At 44.2% G+C, this 15,852-nt stretch overlaps 1 protein-coding gene and 1 long non-coding RNA gene across 3 annotated transcripts in view; one reads left to right on the top strand and one right to left on the bottom strand.

Moving 5' to 3' along the window:
• The window catches only part of LOC139756505 (uncharacterized), a 58,149-nt gene that overhangs the window by 23,642 nt on the left and 18,655 nt on the right, over positions 1-15,852 (bottom strand). The window lies entirely within an intron of this gene.
• Positions 1-15,852, top strand: part of LOC139756504 (uncharacterized) — a 46,835-nt gene that overhangs the window by 24,340 nt on the left and 6,643 nt on the right. The gene's annotated exons all lie outside the window — the stretch shown is intronic.

The following is a 15,852-nucleotide window of genomic DNA, read 5'->3' as shown; positions in this document are numbered from 1 at the left end:
TTTCACTCCATCTTTCCACCTCCAATTTGGTCTCCCACTTCTCCTCGTTCCCTCCTCCGCTGACACATATATCCTCTTGGTCAATCTTTCCTCACTCATTCTCTCCATGTGACCAAACGATTTCAAAACACCCTCTTCTGCTCTCTCAACCACACTCTTTTCATTACCACACATCTCTCTTACCCTATTATTACTAACTCGATCAAACCACCTCACACCACATATTGTCCTCAAACATCTCATTTCTAGCACATCCACCCTCTTCCACACAACTCTATCCATAGCCTACGCCTCGCAACCATACAACATTGTTGGAACCACTATTCCTTCAAACATACCCATTTTTGCTTTCCGAGATAATGTTCTCGACTTCCACACATTTTTCAACGCTCCCAGACCCTTCGCCCCCTCCCCCACCCTATGATTCACTTCCGCTTCCATGGTTCCATCCGCTGCCAAATCCACTCCCAGATATCTAAAGCACTTCACTTCCTCCAGTTTTTCTCCATTCAAACTTACCTTCCAATTGACTTGACCCTCAACCCTACTGTACCTAATAACCTTGCTCTTATTCACATTTACTCTCAACTTTCTTCTTTCACACACTTTACCAAACTCAGTCACCAGCTTCTGCAGTTTCTCACATGAATCAGCCACCAGCGCTGTATCATCAGCGAACAACAACTGACTCACTTCCCAAGCTCTCTCATCCACAACAGACCTCATACTTGCCCCTCTTCCCAAAACTCTTGCATTCACCTCTCAAACATAACATAAACAAATTTTACCACCATGGAGACATCACACACCCCTGCCGCAAACCTACATTCACTGAGAACCAATCACTTTCCTTCTCTTCCGACACGTACACATACCTTACATCCTCGATAAAAACTTTTCACTGCTTCTAACAACTTGCCTCCCACGCCATATATTCTTAATACCTTCCACAGAGCATCTCTATCAACTCTATCATATGCCTTCTCCAGATCCATAAATGCTACATACAAATCCATTTGCTTTTCTAAGTATTTCTCACATACATTCTTCAAAGCAAACACCTGATCCACACATCCTCTACCACTTCTGAAACCACACTGCTCTTTCCCAATCTGATGCTCTGTACATGCCTTCACCCTCTCAATCAATACCCTCCCATATAATTTCCCAGGAATTCTCAACAAACTTATACCTCTATAGTTTGAACACTCACTTTTATCCCCGTTGTCTTTGTACAATGGCACTATGCACGCATTCCGCCAATCCTCAGGCACCTGACCATGAATCATACATACATTAAATAACCTTGCCAACCAGTCAACAATACAGTCACCTCCTTTTTTAATAGATTCCACTGCAATACCATCCAAACCCGCTGCCTTGCCGGCTTTCATCTTCCGCAGAGCTTTTACTACCTCTTCTCTGTTTACCAAATCATTTTCTCTAATCCTCTCACTTTGCACACCACCTCGACCAAAACACCCTATATCTGCCACTCTATCATCAAACACATTCAACAAACCTTCAAAATACTCACTCCATCTCCTTCTCACATCACCTCTCCATTAGCCCCCTTCACTAAAGTTCCTATTTGTTCCCTCGTCTTACGCACTTTATTTACCTCCTTCCAAAACATCTTTTTATCATCCCTAAAATTTAATGATAATCTCTCACCCCAACTCTCATTTGCCCTCTTTTTCATCTCTTGCACCTTTCGCTTGACCTCCTGCCTCTTTCTTTTATACATCTCCCAGTCATTTGCATTATTTCCCTGCAAAAATCGTCCAAATGCCTCTCTCTTCTCTTTCACTAATAATCTTACTTCTTCATCCCACCACTCACTACCCTTTCTAATCTGCCCACCTCCCACCTTTCTCATGCCACAAGCATCTTTTGGGCAAGCCATCACTGCTTCCCTAAAAACATCCCTTTCCTCCCCCACTCCCCCTACGCCATTTGTCTTGTGCATCAAAACTACTAACACACTCACTCAGCTGCTCCCAAAACACTTGCCTCTCATGATCTTTCTTCTCATGCCCAGGTGCATATGCACCAATAATCACCCATCTCTCTCCATCCACTTTCAGTTTTACTCATATCAATCTAGAGTTTACTTTCTTATACTCGATCACATACTCCCACCACTCCTGTTTCAGGAGTAGTGCTACTCCTTCCCTTGCTCTTGTCCTCTCACTAACCCGTGACTTTACTCCCAAGATATTCCCAAACCACTCTTCCCCTTTACCCTTGAGCTTCGTTTCACTCAGAGCCAGAACATCCAGGTTCCTTTCCTCAAACATACTACCTATCTCTCCTTCTTTCACATTTTGGTTACATCCACACACATTTAGACACCCCCAATCTGAGCCTTCGAGGAGGATGAGCACTCCCCGCGTGACTCCTTCTTCTGTTTCCTCTTTTAGAAAGTTAATATATATATATGCATATATGTGTATATATATATGCATATATATATATATATATATATATATATATATATATATATATATATATATATATATATATATATATATATATATATATATATATATATACTTACTAGCCAGATGGACATTACGGAAAAGTGAAAGTCAGAGGAGCGGGGGCGGCCTTCAGGCGGGCAGTAGTGGTCGCCAGCGTAATCTTCCCGTCCCGTCCCGTCCCGTCCCGTCCCGTCTAGGGACACAGGAATCCCAAGGTGATTAATGCGGCGCGTCCGGTGGTCTGGTGAGGGTGGTGGGGAGGGGGGAGGGGGCGTCCAGGGTTTCCCCAGCCCGCGGCGCCACGCCCGACGCCCGCCGCTCAATCTAATCCTGTATGATTCTCTCCCGTACTTTCCTCTGTGTGTATAATTATTGTGAGGATGTTGTGGTGGAAGTGGTGCACCAGAGGGTGAGGGGCTGAGGTGTGGTGCAGCAGCAGCAGCAGCAGGTGAGGGGCTGAGGTGTGGTGCAGCAGCAGCAGCAGCAGGTGAGGGGTTGCCATGGGGTGGTGGGGTGCAGCAGCAGCAGCAGGTGAGGGGCTGAGGTGTGGTGCAGCAGCAGCAGCAGCAGCAGGTGAGGGGCTGAGGTGTGGTGCAGCAGCAGCAGCAGCAGCAGGGGTTGCCGTGGGGTGGTGGGGTGCAGCAGCAGCAGCAGCAGCAGGTGAGGGGCTGAGGTGTGGTGCAGCAGCAGCAGCAGGGGTTGCCGTGGGGTGGTGTGGTGCAGCAGCAGCAGCAGCAGCAGGGGTTGCCGTGGGGTGGTGGGGTGCAGCAGCAGCAGCAGCAGCAGGGGTTGCCGTGGGGTGGTGGGGTGCAGAGTGGGTGATGTGTATGGGTCGGGGGCGGCTACCCTCTCCTCCCAATACAGTAATGTTACCCATGATCATGATGATACGGTCTCTGGATGTGAAGGCTTGTGCCTTTGGACCTAGCTCTTACGGGTCGGGTCAAAGGTCATGCCTTCATACCCTAGAGTGAAAGTGTCGTCATCAAGGGTCGTATTGTCTTGCTTTAGTGGTTATGGATATCAAACCATTACCTCAAGACCCACGTCTCGTCTGAAGGTGATCAGAAGCTTTCTAACATACATGTACTCGTGAATCCTCAAGACTGGGTCTTCTACACCTGCTGGTGATACGAGGTGACTAATGATCGTATTACCTTGACTACTGGTGACCAGAGGTACAGTGGGTACTGGGACTGGTAGTACCTGCTACTGGTGACCAGTGGTACAGTGGGTACTGGGACTGGTAGTACCTGCTACTGGTGACCAGAGGTACAGTGGGTACTGGGACTGGTAGTACCTGCTACTGGTGACGAGAGGTACAGTGGGTACTGGGACTGGTAGTATCTGCTACTGGTGACCAGTGGTACAGTGGGTACTGGGACTGGTAGTACCTGCTACTGGTGACCAGAGGTACAGTGGGTACTGGGACTGGTAGTACCTGCTACTGGTGACCCGAGGTACAGGCAGGGTTCCTACACTACTGACGAAATAGAATATCCATGACCTTCCTGGTGGGTGAAGGTGATCACGGGCGACGTCACCTCCTCAGTGGTGATCCCAAACCAAGAGTAGGGGGTCTTGAAATTATGTCTGTGACTCAAGGTAAGATCCCAGGTCTCCTGCGCCTGCTGGTGACGCAAGGCAACTCCGGGTCTCATGTCTCAGGTGATCCAGACACCAGGGATTCCTCAGCGACTGGTGACCTTCAGGTGACACGGGCCTCAGGTCGGAGTGACCGGGATCAACTGAGGACGTGATGCATTTGGTCGTTGAGAAACTTGCCTGAGACGTGAATGTGACAGACTGCTGGAGCTACAGATGAGTGTCTGGTGTGTAATGCCGTGCTACAGCTGAGTGTCTGGTGTGTAATGCTGTGCTACAGATGAGTGTCTGGTGTGTAATGCTGTGCTACAGCTGAGTGTCTGGTGTGTAATGCCGTGCTACAGCTGAGTGTCTGGTGTGTAATGCTGTGCTACAGCTGAGTGTCTGGTGTGTAATGCCGTGCTACAGCTGAGTGTCTGGTGTGTAATGCCGTGCTACAGCTGAGTGTCTGGTGTGTAATGCTGTGCTACAGCTGAGTGTCTGGTGTGTAATGCTGTGCTACAGCTGAGTGTCTGGTGTGTAATGCCGTGCTACAGCTGAGTGTCTGGTGTGTAATGCCGTGCTACAGCTGAGTGTCTGGTGTGTAATACCGTGCTACAGCTGAGTGTCTGGTGTGTAATGCCGTGCAACAGCTGAGTGTCTGGTGTGTAATGCTGTGCTACAGCTGAGTGATGGTGTGTAATGCCGTGCTACAGCTGAGTGTCTGGTGTGTAATGCCGTGCTACAGCTGAGTGTCTGGTGTGTAATGCTGTGCTACAGCTGAGTGTCTGGTGTGTAATGCTGTGCTACAGCTGAGTGTCTGGTGTGTAATGCCGTGCTACAGCTGAGTGTCTGGTGTGTAATGCCGTGCTACAGCTGAGTGTCTGGTGTGTAATACCGTGCTACAGCTGAGTGTCTGGTGTGTAATGCCGTGCTACAGCTGAGTGTCTGGTGTGTAATGCCGCGCTACAGCTGAGTGTCTGGTGTGTAATGCTGTGCTACAGTTGAGTGTTTGGTGTGTAATGCCGTGCTACAGCTGAGTGTCTAGTGTGTAATGCTGTGCTACAGCTGAGTGTCTGGTGTGTAATGCCGTGCTACAGCTGAGTGTCTGGTGTGTAATGCCGTGCTACAGCTGAGTGTCTGGTGTGTAATGCCGTGCTACAGCTGAGTATCTGGTGTGTAATGCCGTGCTACAGCTGAGTGTCTGGTGTGTAATGCCGTGCTACAGCTGAGTGTCTGGTGTGTAATGCTGAGCTACAGCTGAGTGTCTGGTGTGTAATGCCGTGCTACAGCTGAGTGTCTGGTGTGTAATGCTGTGCCACAGCTGAGTGTCTGGTGTGTAATGCCGTGCTACAGCTGAGTGTCTGGTGTGTAATGCTGTGACTGGAGACAAGTTTGCTGCCAACGATTATCGATGAATTACTTCTGAAGTTACTCCCAGCACTGAGAATATTGTGGTCAACTTCAAGACTGGTTGTATTGTGGTCAACTTCAAGACTGGTTGTATTGTGGTCAACTTCAAGACTGGTTGTATTGTGGTCAACTTCAAGACTGGTTGTATTGTGGACAACTTCAAGACTGGTTGTATTGTGGTCAACTTCAAGACTGGTTGTATTGTGGTCAACTTCAAGACTGGTTGTATTGTGGTCAACTTCAAGACTGGTTGTATTGTGGTCAACTTCAAGACTGGTTGTATTGTGGTCAGCTTCAAGACTGGTTGTATTGTGGTCAACTTCAAGACTGGTTGTATTGTGGTCAACTTCAAGACTGGTTGTATTGTGGACAACTTCAAGACTGGTTGTATTGTGGTCAACTTCAAGACTGGTTGTATTGTGGTCAACTTCAAGACTGGTTGTATTGTGGACAACTTCAAGACTGGTTGTATTGTGGTCAACTTCAAGACTGGTTGTATTGTGGACAACTTCAAGACTGGTTGTATTGTTGTTTAACATGAAAGTCGTAAACAAATACCAGATATTAGACTTGGAAATCTTCAGGATCTTCGCAATGCTCTTGAAGGCAAATCTGGGATGATATAGTCAATAGAAATAGTGTGGTCGTTGCTTGCAAGTGTTTCAATTGGTCGTTCCAAGCAGCAGAAGGAACATTTGTGCCAGTTCGCTGCGGACGATCGTTTTCCATAACTGAGACCAAATGAAGCAACAGCGATATCAGGACCCGTCAGTTGTGTCAGAAAGTAACGCGTGAGAAACTCAAAGGAAACAAAAACGTGTTAGAATAAGTTATATAAATGTACGTAGGATAATACATCCAACTATGCGTCACTATGAAGCGCATATATATTGATGAAAAATACATAAAGAATTTTATAATCAAGTTTGTAGTATATGAGCCAAATGTGAATTTTCACTTATTTTAAAGCCATATATATATATATATATATATATATATATATATATATATATATATATATATATATATATATATATATATATATATATATATTTATCCCTGGGGATAGGGGAGAAAGAATACTTCCCATGTATTCCCTGCGTGTCGTAAAAGGCGACTAAAAGGGAAGGGAGCGGGGGGCTGGAAATCCTCCCCTCTCATTTTTGATTTTCCAAAGGAAGGAACAGAGATGGGGCCAAGTGGGGATTTCCCTCAAAGGCTCAGTCCTCTGTTCCTAAAGCTACCTCGCTACCGCGGGAAATGGCGAATAGTATGAAAAAAAAAAAAAAAAAAAAAATATATATATATATATATATATATATATATATATATATATATATATATATATATATATATATATATATATATATAATACTTAACCGCCGTCTCCCGCGTTAGTAAGATAGCGCAAGAAAGCGGGCTAGAAATGGCCCAACCCACCCACATACGCATGTATATACATACACGTCCACACACGCAGATATACATGCATATACATTAAAACGTATATATACATATGCATACACAGACATACACATACATACACATGTACATATCCATACTTGCTGCCTTCATCCATTCCTGTCGCCACCCCACCACACATGAATTAGCATTCCCTCCCCTCTCCCACTCCTCCAGCGAGGTAGCGCTAGGAGCAGACAACAAAGGCCACATTCGTTCACACTCAGTCTCTAGCTGTCATGTATAATGCACCGAAACCACAGCTCTCTTTCCACATCCAGGCCCCACAGACCTTTCCATGGTTTAACCCAAACGCTTTACATGCCCTGAATCAATCCATTGACAGCACGTCGACACCGGTATACCACATCGTTCCAGTTCACTCTATTCCTTGCACACCTTTCACCTTCCTGTATGTTCAGGCCCTGATCGCTCAAAATCTTTTTCACTCCATCCCTCCACCTAAAATTTAGTCTCCAGCTACTCCTTCCCTCCATCTCTGACACATATATACTCTTTGTCAATCTTTCCTCACTCATTCTCTCCATGTGTCCAAAGCATTTCAACACATCCTCTTCTGCTCTCTCAACCACACTCTTTTTATTACCACACATCTTTCTTACCCTTTCATTACTTACTCGATCAAACCACCTCACCACATAGTGTCCTCAAACATTTAATTTCTAACACATCTCCCCTCCTCCGTACAAGTCTATCTATAGCCCACGCCTCGCAACCATGTAGCATTGTTGGAACCACTATTCCTTCAAACATACCCATTTTTGCTCTCCGAGATAACGTTCTCGCCTTCCACAAATTCTTCAACGCTCCCAAAACCTTCGCCCCCTCCCCCACCCTGTGACTCACTTCTACTTCTATGGATCCATCCCCTGCTAAGTCAACTCTCAGATATCTAAAACACCTCACATCCTCTAGTTTTTCTCCACTCAAATTTACCTCCCAATTAACTTGTCCCTCAACCTTACTGAACTTAATAACCTTGCTCTTATTCTCATTTTCTCTCATCTTTCTTCTTTCATACGCTTTATCAAACTCAGTCACCAACCTCTGCAGTTTCTCACCGAATGAGCCCCTAGCGATGTATCATCAGCGAACAAGTGACTCACTTCCCAAGCCCTCTCATCCACAACAGACTACACACTTGCCCAACTCTCCAAAACTCTTGCATACATCTCCCTAACCACTCCACTCATAAACAAATTAAACAACCATAGAAACACCACGCATCCCTGCCGCACACCGACATTCACTGGGAACCATTAACTTTCCCCTCTTCCTACTCGTACTCATGCATTACATCCTTGGTAAAAACTTTTCACTACTTCTAGCAACTTGCCTCCCACACCATATACTCTTTAAACCTTCCACAAATCATCTCTATCAACCCTTTCATATGCCTTCCCGAGATCCATAAATGCTACATACAAATCCATCTGTTTTTCTAAGTATTTCTCACATACATTCTTCAAACACCTGATCCACACATCCTCTACCACTTCTGAAACCACACTGCTCTTCCCCAATCTGATGCTCTGTAAATGCCTTCACCCTCTCAGTCAATACCCTCCCATATAATTTCCCAGGAATACTCAACAAACTTATGCCTCTGTATATTGAACACTCACCTTTATCCTCTTTGCTTTTGTACAGTGGCACTATGCATGCGTTCCGCCAATCCTCAAGCACCTCACCATGATCCATACATATATGGAATATCCTTACTAGCCAATCAGAAACACAGTCCCCCTTCTTTTTCTTTTTTAAATTCTACTGCAATACCATCAAAACCCGCTGACTTACCGGCTTTCATCTTCCGCAAAACTTCTACCTCTTCTCTGTTCACCATACCGTTCCCCCTGACCCTCTCACTTCGCACACCACCTCGACCAAAACACCCTATATCAGCCACGCTGTCATCAAACACATTCAACAAACCTTCAAAATATTCACTTTATCTTCTCACTTCACTACTACTTGTTATTACCTTGCCATCTGCCCCCTTCACCGATGTTCCCATTTGTTCTCTTGTCTTACGCACGTTATTTACCTCCTTTCAAAACATATATTTTCTCCCTAAAATTTAATGATACTCTCTCACCTCATATATATATATATATATATATATTCTTCTTTTTTTTTTTCAAACCAGTCGCCATTTCCCGCATTAGCGAGGTAGCGTTAAGAACAGAGGACTGGGCCTTTGAGGGAATACCCTCAACTGGCCCAATTCTCTGTTCCTTCTTTTGGAAAAAAAAAAAAAAAAAAATGTGTGGAAGTCGAGAACATTATCTCGGAAAGCAAAAATGGGTATGTTTGAAGGAATAGTGGTTCCAACAATGTTGTATGGTTGCGAGGCGTGGGCTATGGATAGAGTTGTGCGCAGGAGGATGGATGTGCTGGAAATGGGATGTTTGAGGACAATGTGTGGTGTGAGGTGGTTTGATCGAGTAAGTAACGTAAGGGTAAGAGAGATGTGTGGAAATAAAAAGAGCGTGGTTGAGAGAGCAGAAGAGGGTGTTTTGAAATGGTTTGGTCACATGGAGAGAATGAGTGAGGAAAGATTGACCAAGAGGATATATGTGTCGGAGGTGGAGGGAACGAGGAGAAGAGGGAGACCAAATTGGAGGTGGAAAGATGGAGTGAAAAAGATTTTGTGTGATCGGGGCCTGAACATGCAGGAGGGTGAAAGGAGGGCAAGGAATAGAGTGAATTGGAGCGATGTGGTATACCGGGGTTGACGTGCTGTCAGTGGATTGAATCAAGGCATGTGAAGCGTCTGGGGTAAACCATGGAAAGCTGTGTAGGTATGTATATTTGCGTGTGTGGACGTATGTATATACATGTGTATGGGGGTGGGTTGGGCCATTTTTTTCGTCAGTTTCCTTGCGCTACCTCGCAAACGCGGGAGACCGGCAAAAAAAAAAAAAAAAAAAAAATATATATATATATATATATATATATATATATATATATATATATATATATATATATATATATATATATATATATCCCTGGGGATAGGGGAGAAAGAATACTTCCCACGTATTCCCTGCGTGTCGTAGAAGGCGACTCAAAGGGAAGGGAGCGGGGGGCTGGAAATCCTCCCCTCTCGTTTTTTTTTTTTAATTCACCAAAAGAAGGAACAGAGAAGGGGGCCAGGTGAGGGTATTCCCTCAAAAACCCAGTCCTCTGTTCTTAACGCTACCTCGCTATCGCGGGAAATGGCGAATAGTATGAAATATATATATATATATATATATATATATATATATATATATATATATATATATATATATATATATATATATATATATATATGCTGGTCGTCATAAAGAAAGTGAAACACGAAAATTTCGTGGTGACTCACACTTCAGGAATACAGTGATTATCAGCAAATCACTGGAATCTTCGTGTCTCGTTGTGGCTTCCAGCATATCTATAGGTTACGTCTGACTTTCCTTTCTCCTTTGAAAAATTTGATAAAGGATCGCGAAAGTATTCAAACCGTCGTCATCAGCTACAGTCAGAGTGGGTGTTACCGGAGGGAAGGCAGTCCAGTGCCAGCGTAGCAACAGGGTATGAGGACACCTGGTGGCAGGATGTCGGAAGGATCCCGCTGTTTGCGAGGAATTAATTGATACTTTCTCATGGTAACCTTACCCACTGTACGGCACACCATGTTTGTTGTCTTACCCTCATTCGTAGCTTCTAGTATATAATATCTAGTGACAAAATGGCACGTCATAACAATGATTAGCCCGACGTCAATAAAACTAGTTATGAGACAATGAAATGATCGTATCTGGTTATTGGTCTCTCGGTACCCACATGTGGTTAGCTGGGACTCTCGCAAGAGCATATTTAGGTCAACCTTGTACATACTCTGATGATGTGTGACCAAAGGGCGCCCCTGAGCCACCACGTCCATTTCCCTGCGGGCCACACCAACCTTCACAGTAAGTTGAAAACCCGTTTATTTACCTTTTCTTTTTACTTTCACTCAAGAGGATTCTCAGTCTCGCTGACCCCGATTACAGAGGACAGAATTATTATTCTAGATGGGGAGGCAGACGCTCCCTGCCTGGAGGGGCCTGGGAGACTGTGGCCAGCTACCTGGCGTATTCTAAGAAAGTCTCCTGGCCAGGTAATGTGGTCGGTGGAGTGTAAGTAAGTCTTCTTGTCAGGTACTTTCGCCAGGTCGTGAGACCAGGTACCCACCGTTGCGGGTCTTCACATACCCCTCGTCTCTTATCTTCGCCAGAGTCGCAGAAGAATCAAGTGGCCTCGCCCAAGCCTTCTCCAGACCACATGAGCCAAATATTTGGGGATATTCTTCCTCAAAACTGTTACAATGACAGTGTATTCAAATAATAACAACAGCAGCGAATCTAACATCTTATTATCATCATGATGAACTATCGTCATCATCATCATCATGACCTCTCATCATCATCATCATAACCTCTCATCATCATCATCATGACCTCTCATCATCATCATCATGACCTCTCATCATCATCATCATGGCCTCTCATCATCATCATGGCCTCTCATCATCATCATGACCTCTCATCATGATGAATTATCGTCATCATCATCATCATCATGACCTCTCATCATCATCATCATGACCTCTCATCATCATCATCATCATAAAGTCAGATCATGTTCAAATCATCATGACGCGAAGATGTAGAAAGTTATGACATGACTCACATGGCTGCCATCAGCTGGAGTCTGAAGTGGTTAACACTTCCTTGGTTCTCTGCCACGCCAGGGATTCGAACCCATGCTGCTCCGACGCTGGCCTGTGCTGACTCGTGGTCAGTAATGCTAACCACTACACTGTGTGTGTGTGTGTGTGTGTGTGTGTGTGTGTATGTGTGTGTGTGGTACTCAGGGACTTAACATTATGTCATCATCGAAGTTCTTAACACCGCCATGACCCCAGGTTACCTCAGGGTTGTTACGTGCAACACAGTGGCGAGAGGCTGGGGACGCCCTGGTCGCACCCACACCCACACCCACACACACACACCCACACACAGACCCACACACACCCACACACAGACCCACACACACACACACCCACACACATACACACACAGACACACAGACACACAGACACACACACACACACATCAACACATGAGCTCAAGCCTGCAAGGAAACACAGAAACACTCTGATGCTTACACATACACCGACACATACGCACATAAACATATCTACACAAACACCTGGCTTAGGTTAGGGTGTGTGTATGTGTGTGTGTGTGTGTGTGTGTGTGTGTGTGTGTGTGTGTGTGTGTGTTTGCACTGGAGAAAAAACATGGTACATGGCACAAGGTTAAGAGACGGGCAACACGAGTGTAAGCTCTCGCCTCGTAGCACACGAATGATAATGCCAGGTAACAGGCGGCAGGTAACCACAGACCAAGAAGGTATGATGGAGGAGTCAGAAACGACACGACGGCACTCTGAGCCACCGCTACGGTGGCTGTCAAGTTCCTCTCCTTGTTCCAGGATGCTCTACTTTTATTTCTGCTGCCCCATTACAGGTTGGGTTGCTGGCACTGGGTCCACAAAGACACGCTCTCTCTGCTGCGTCTTACACGCAACGGTCGACAACACATAACTACACGACTCTCTCTCTGCAAAACTTTAAATATTCCAGAGGCGAACGTGCTGCGCTCTGGCTCTGGCCATGGCTCTGGCTCTGGCCATGGCTCTGGCTCTGACCATGGCTCTGGCTCTGGGTCTAGCCATGGCTCTGGTTCTGGTCATGGCTCTGGCTCTGGTTCTGGTCATGGCTCTGGCTCTGGGTCTAGCCATGGCTCTGGCTCTGGCTCTAGCCATGGCTCTGGCCCTGGCTCTCGCCATGGCTCTGGCTCTGCCTCTGGCTCTAGCCATGGCTCTGGCTCTGGTTCTGGCCATGGCTCTGGCTCTGGCTCTGGTTCTGGTCATGGGTCTGGCTCTGGCTTTGCCAAAATCCCCTCAAATATATCGAAGAGATGCGAACCCACGACCATGAAACTCCACCTGATACTGTAAAAACAGGTAGTTACTGATGTTGTACAAACATGTAATTACTGATACTGTGCAAACAGGTAATTACTGATACTGTACAAACATGTAATTACTGATACTGTGCAAATAGGTGATTACTGATACTGTACAAACAGGTGATTACTGATACTGTACAAACATGTAATTACTGAAATGTACAAACAGGTAATTACTGATACTGCACAAACATGTAATTACTGATAATGTACAAACAGGTAATTACTGATACTGTGCAAATAGGTGATTACTGATACTGTACAAACAGGTGATTACTGATACTGTACAAACATGTAATTACTGATACTGTACAAACAGGTAATTACTGATACTGTGCAAATAGGTGATTACTGATACTGTACAAACAGGTAATTACTGATACTGTACAAACATGTAATTACTGATACTGTACAAACAGGTAATTACTGATACTGCACAAACATGTAATTACTGATAATGTACAAACAGGTAATTACTGATACTGTACAAATAGGTGATTACTGACACTGTACAAATACATAATTACTGATGCTGTACAAATAGGTAATTACAGACACTGTACAAATAAGTAATCACTAATAAGTGATTACACGTACAAGAGATGGTGGCTCCACTGGTGATGACACCCGCCACTTGTGCAGCACAAACAGGCGGGTACTAAACACACAAACACACTATCAGCAGTCGGCTTGTACCACAGCGACAGCCGGGGAGACTCGTCGCATAATGAGGGTAAACCCGTCACTTTACTGAGCTGGTAAACCCGTCACTTTGCTGGTAAACCTGTCACTTTACTGTGCTGGTAAACTCGTCACTTCACTGTGCTGGTAAACCCGTCACTTTGCTGGTAAACCTGTCACTTTACTGTGCTGGTAAACCCGTCACTTTACTGTGCTGGTAAACCCGTCACTTTACTGTGCTGGTAAACCCGGCACTTTACTGTGCTGGTAAACCCGGCACTTTACTGTGCTGGTTTACAGCGATTATCAAAGATGAAACGTGTGGTTCTGGCGCCACTTGCCGGCAGGCCAGGATGTTGTTAACTTCACGACTGATGAAAGCCAGCGAACAAGGAGGTTAGAGTAGCGGTCGATGTTTGCCTCAGCTAATGCTGGGCTGTCCTGGCTCACCCCAGACCCTTAGCATAAGCTGGGCTGTCCTACCTTACCCCAGACGCTCAGCACAAGCTGGGCTGTCCTGGTTCACCCCAGACGCTCAGCACAAGCTGGGTTGCCTGGCTGCTACTTCAGCAATGTTTGCTTTGAAGAATGTATGTGAGAAATATTCAGAAAAACAGATCGATTTGTATGTGGCATTCATGGATCTGGAGAAGGCATATAATAGAGTTGATAGAGATGCTCTGAGGAAGGTATTAAGAGTATATGGTGTGGGAGGTAAGTTGCAAGAAGCAGTGAAATAATTTTTTACCAAGGATGTGTATGTGGGTAGGTTGGGCCATTGTTTCGTTTGTTTCCTTTTGCTACCTCGCTAACGCGAGATACAGCGACTTAGTATAATAATATTAATGATAAAGAAAAAGAATATATATATATATATATATATATATATATATATATATATATATATATATATATATATATATATATATATATATATATATATATATATATATTCTTTTCAAACTATTCGCCATTTCCCGCATTAGCGAGGTAGCGTTAAGAACAGAGGACTGGGCCTTTGAGGGAATACCCTCACCTGGCCCAATTCTCTGTTCCTTCTTTTGGAAAATTGAAAAAAAAAACCGAGAGGGGAGGATTTCCAGCCCCCCGCTCCCTCCCCTTTTAGTCGCCTTCTACGACACGCAGGGAATACGGGGGAAGTATTCTTAATCCCCTGTCCCCAGGGATAGGAATATATATATATATATATATATATATATATATATATATATATATATATATATATATATATATATATATATATATTCCTATGAGTCCACGGGGAAAATGAAACACGATAAGTTTCCCAAGTGCACTTTCGTGTAATAATCACATCATCAGGGGAGACACAAGAGAGAAATATAAGTCAGTTGATATACATCGAAGAGACGAAGCTAGGACGCCATTTGGCAAACATGTGATTGTCCAAGACATACAACGAGAGTTCATAAACTATCATTTCACAAATTTTATCAACAATAAAGTTATCTAATTTGTATAGACCATCACTAATATCAAGATTATAATTCTTTGTGTATTCAATAATAGAAGATTCAATGATATTTTTCGTGGTAATAGATTTAGAGTTAATAACTGAGATGGCATTACTCTAGTCAATACAATGATCATAGCTTTTAACGTAGATTAAACAAGGCATTTGATTCTTGTCCCGTTCTTATACTATATTTATGTTGCTTAAGTCTAACAGAAAGATCCTTACCAGTCTGCCCTAACATAGAATTTATCACAATTTCCACATGGCACTTTATAGATGCATCCAAGAGAATTTTCTGGTGAATTCCTGATCAAGATATTCTTTATAGTATTATTGTTGCTAAAGGCAACATTTACATTAAAGGATTTAAGCAACATTGGAAGTAAAGTGAAATTATTATTAAAAGGGAGAACTAAAAGATTCTTAGTGTCAATGGGAGGTTTGGGCTCAACTCTATAAAATGATTTCTTTGCTAACTTAAGGGATTTATCAATGAAAGATCTAGGGTACTTTAACTTAGATCCAATAGAATATATCTTCTCAAACTCATCATCAATAACTCTGGACTGCAAATACGTAATGCCCTAAGGAACATAGATTGAAATGATGATAATTTAACTGTCATGTTGAGATGAGTAATAATGGATATATG

This window comes from Panulirus ornatus, chromosome 22 (assembly GCF_036320965.1).
Source record: "Panulirus ornatus isolate Po-2019 chromosome 22, ASM3632096v1, whole genome shotgun sequence".
NCBI lineage: Eukaryota > Metazoa > Arthropoda > Malacostraca > Decapoda > Palinuridae > Panulirus > Panulirus ornatus.
The sequence above is the reverse complement of the archived record's forward strand: the minus strand, read 5'-3'. Positions and strand labels throughout refer to the sequence as shown.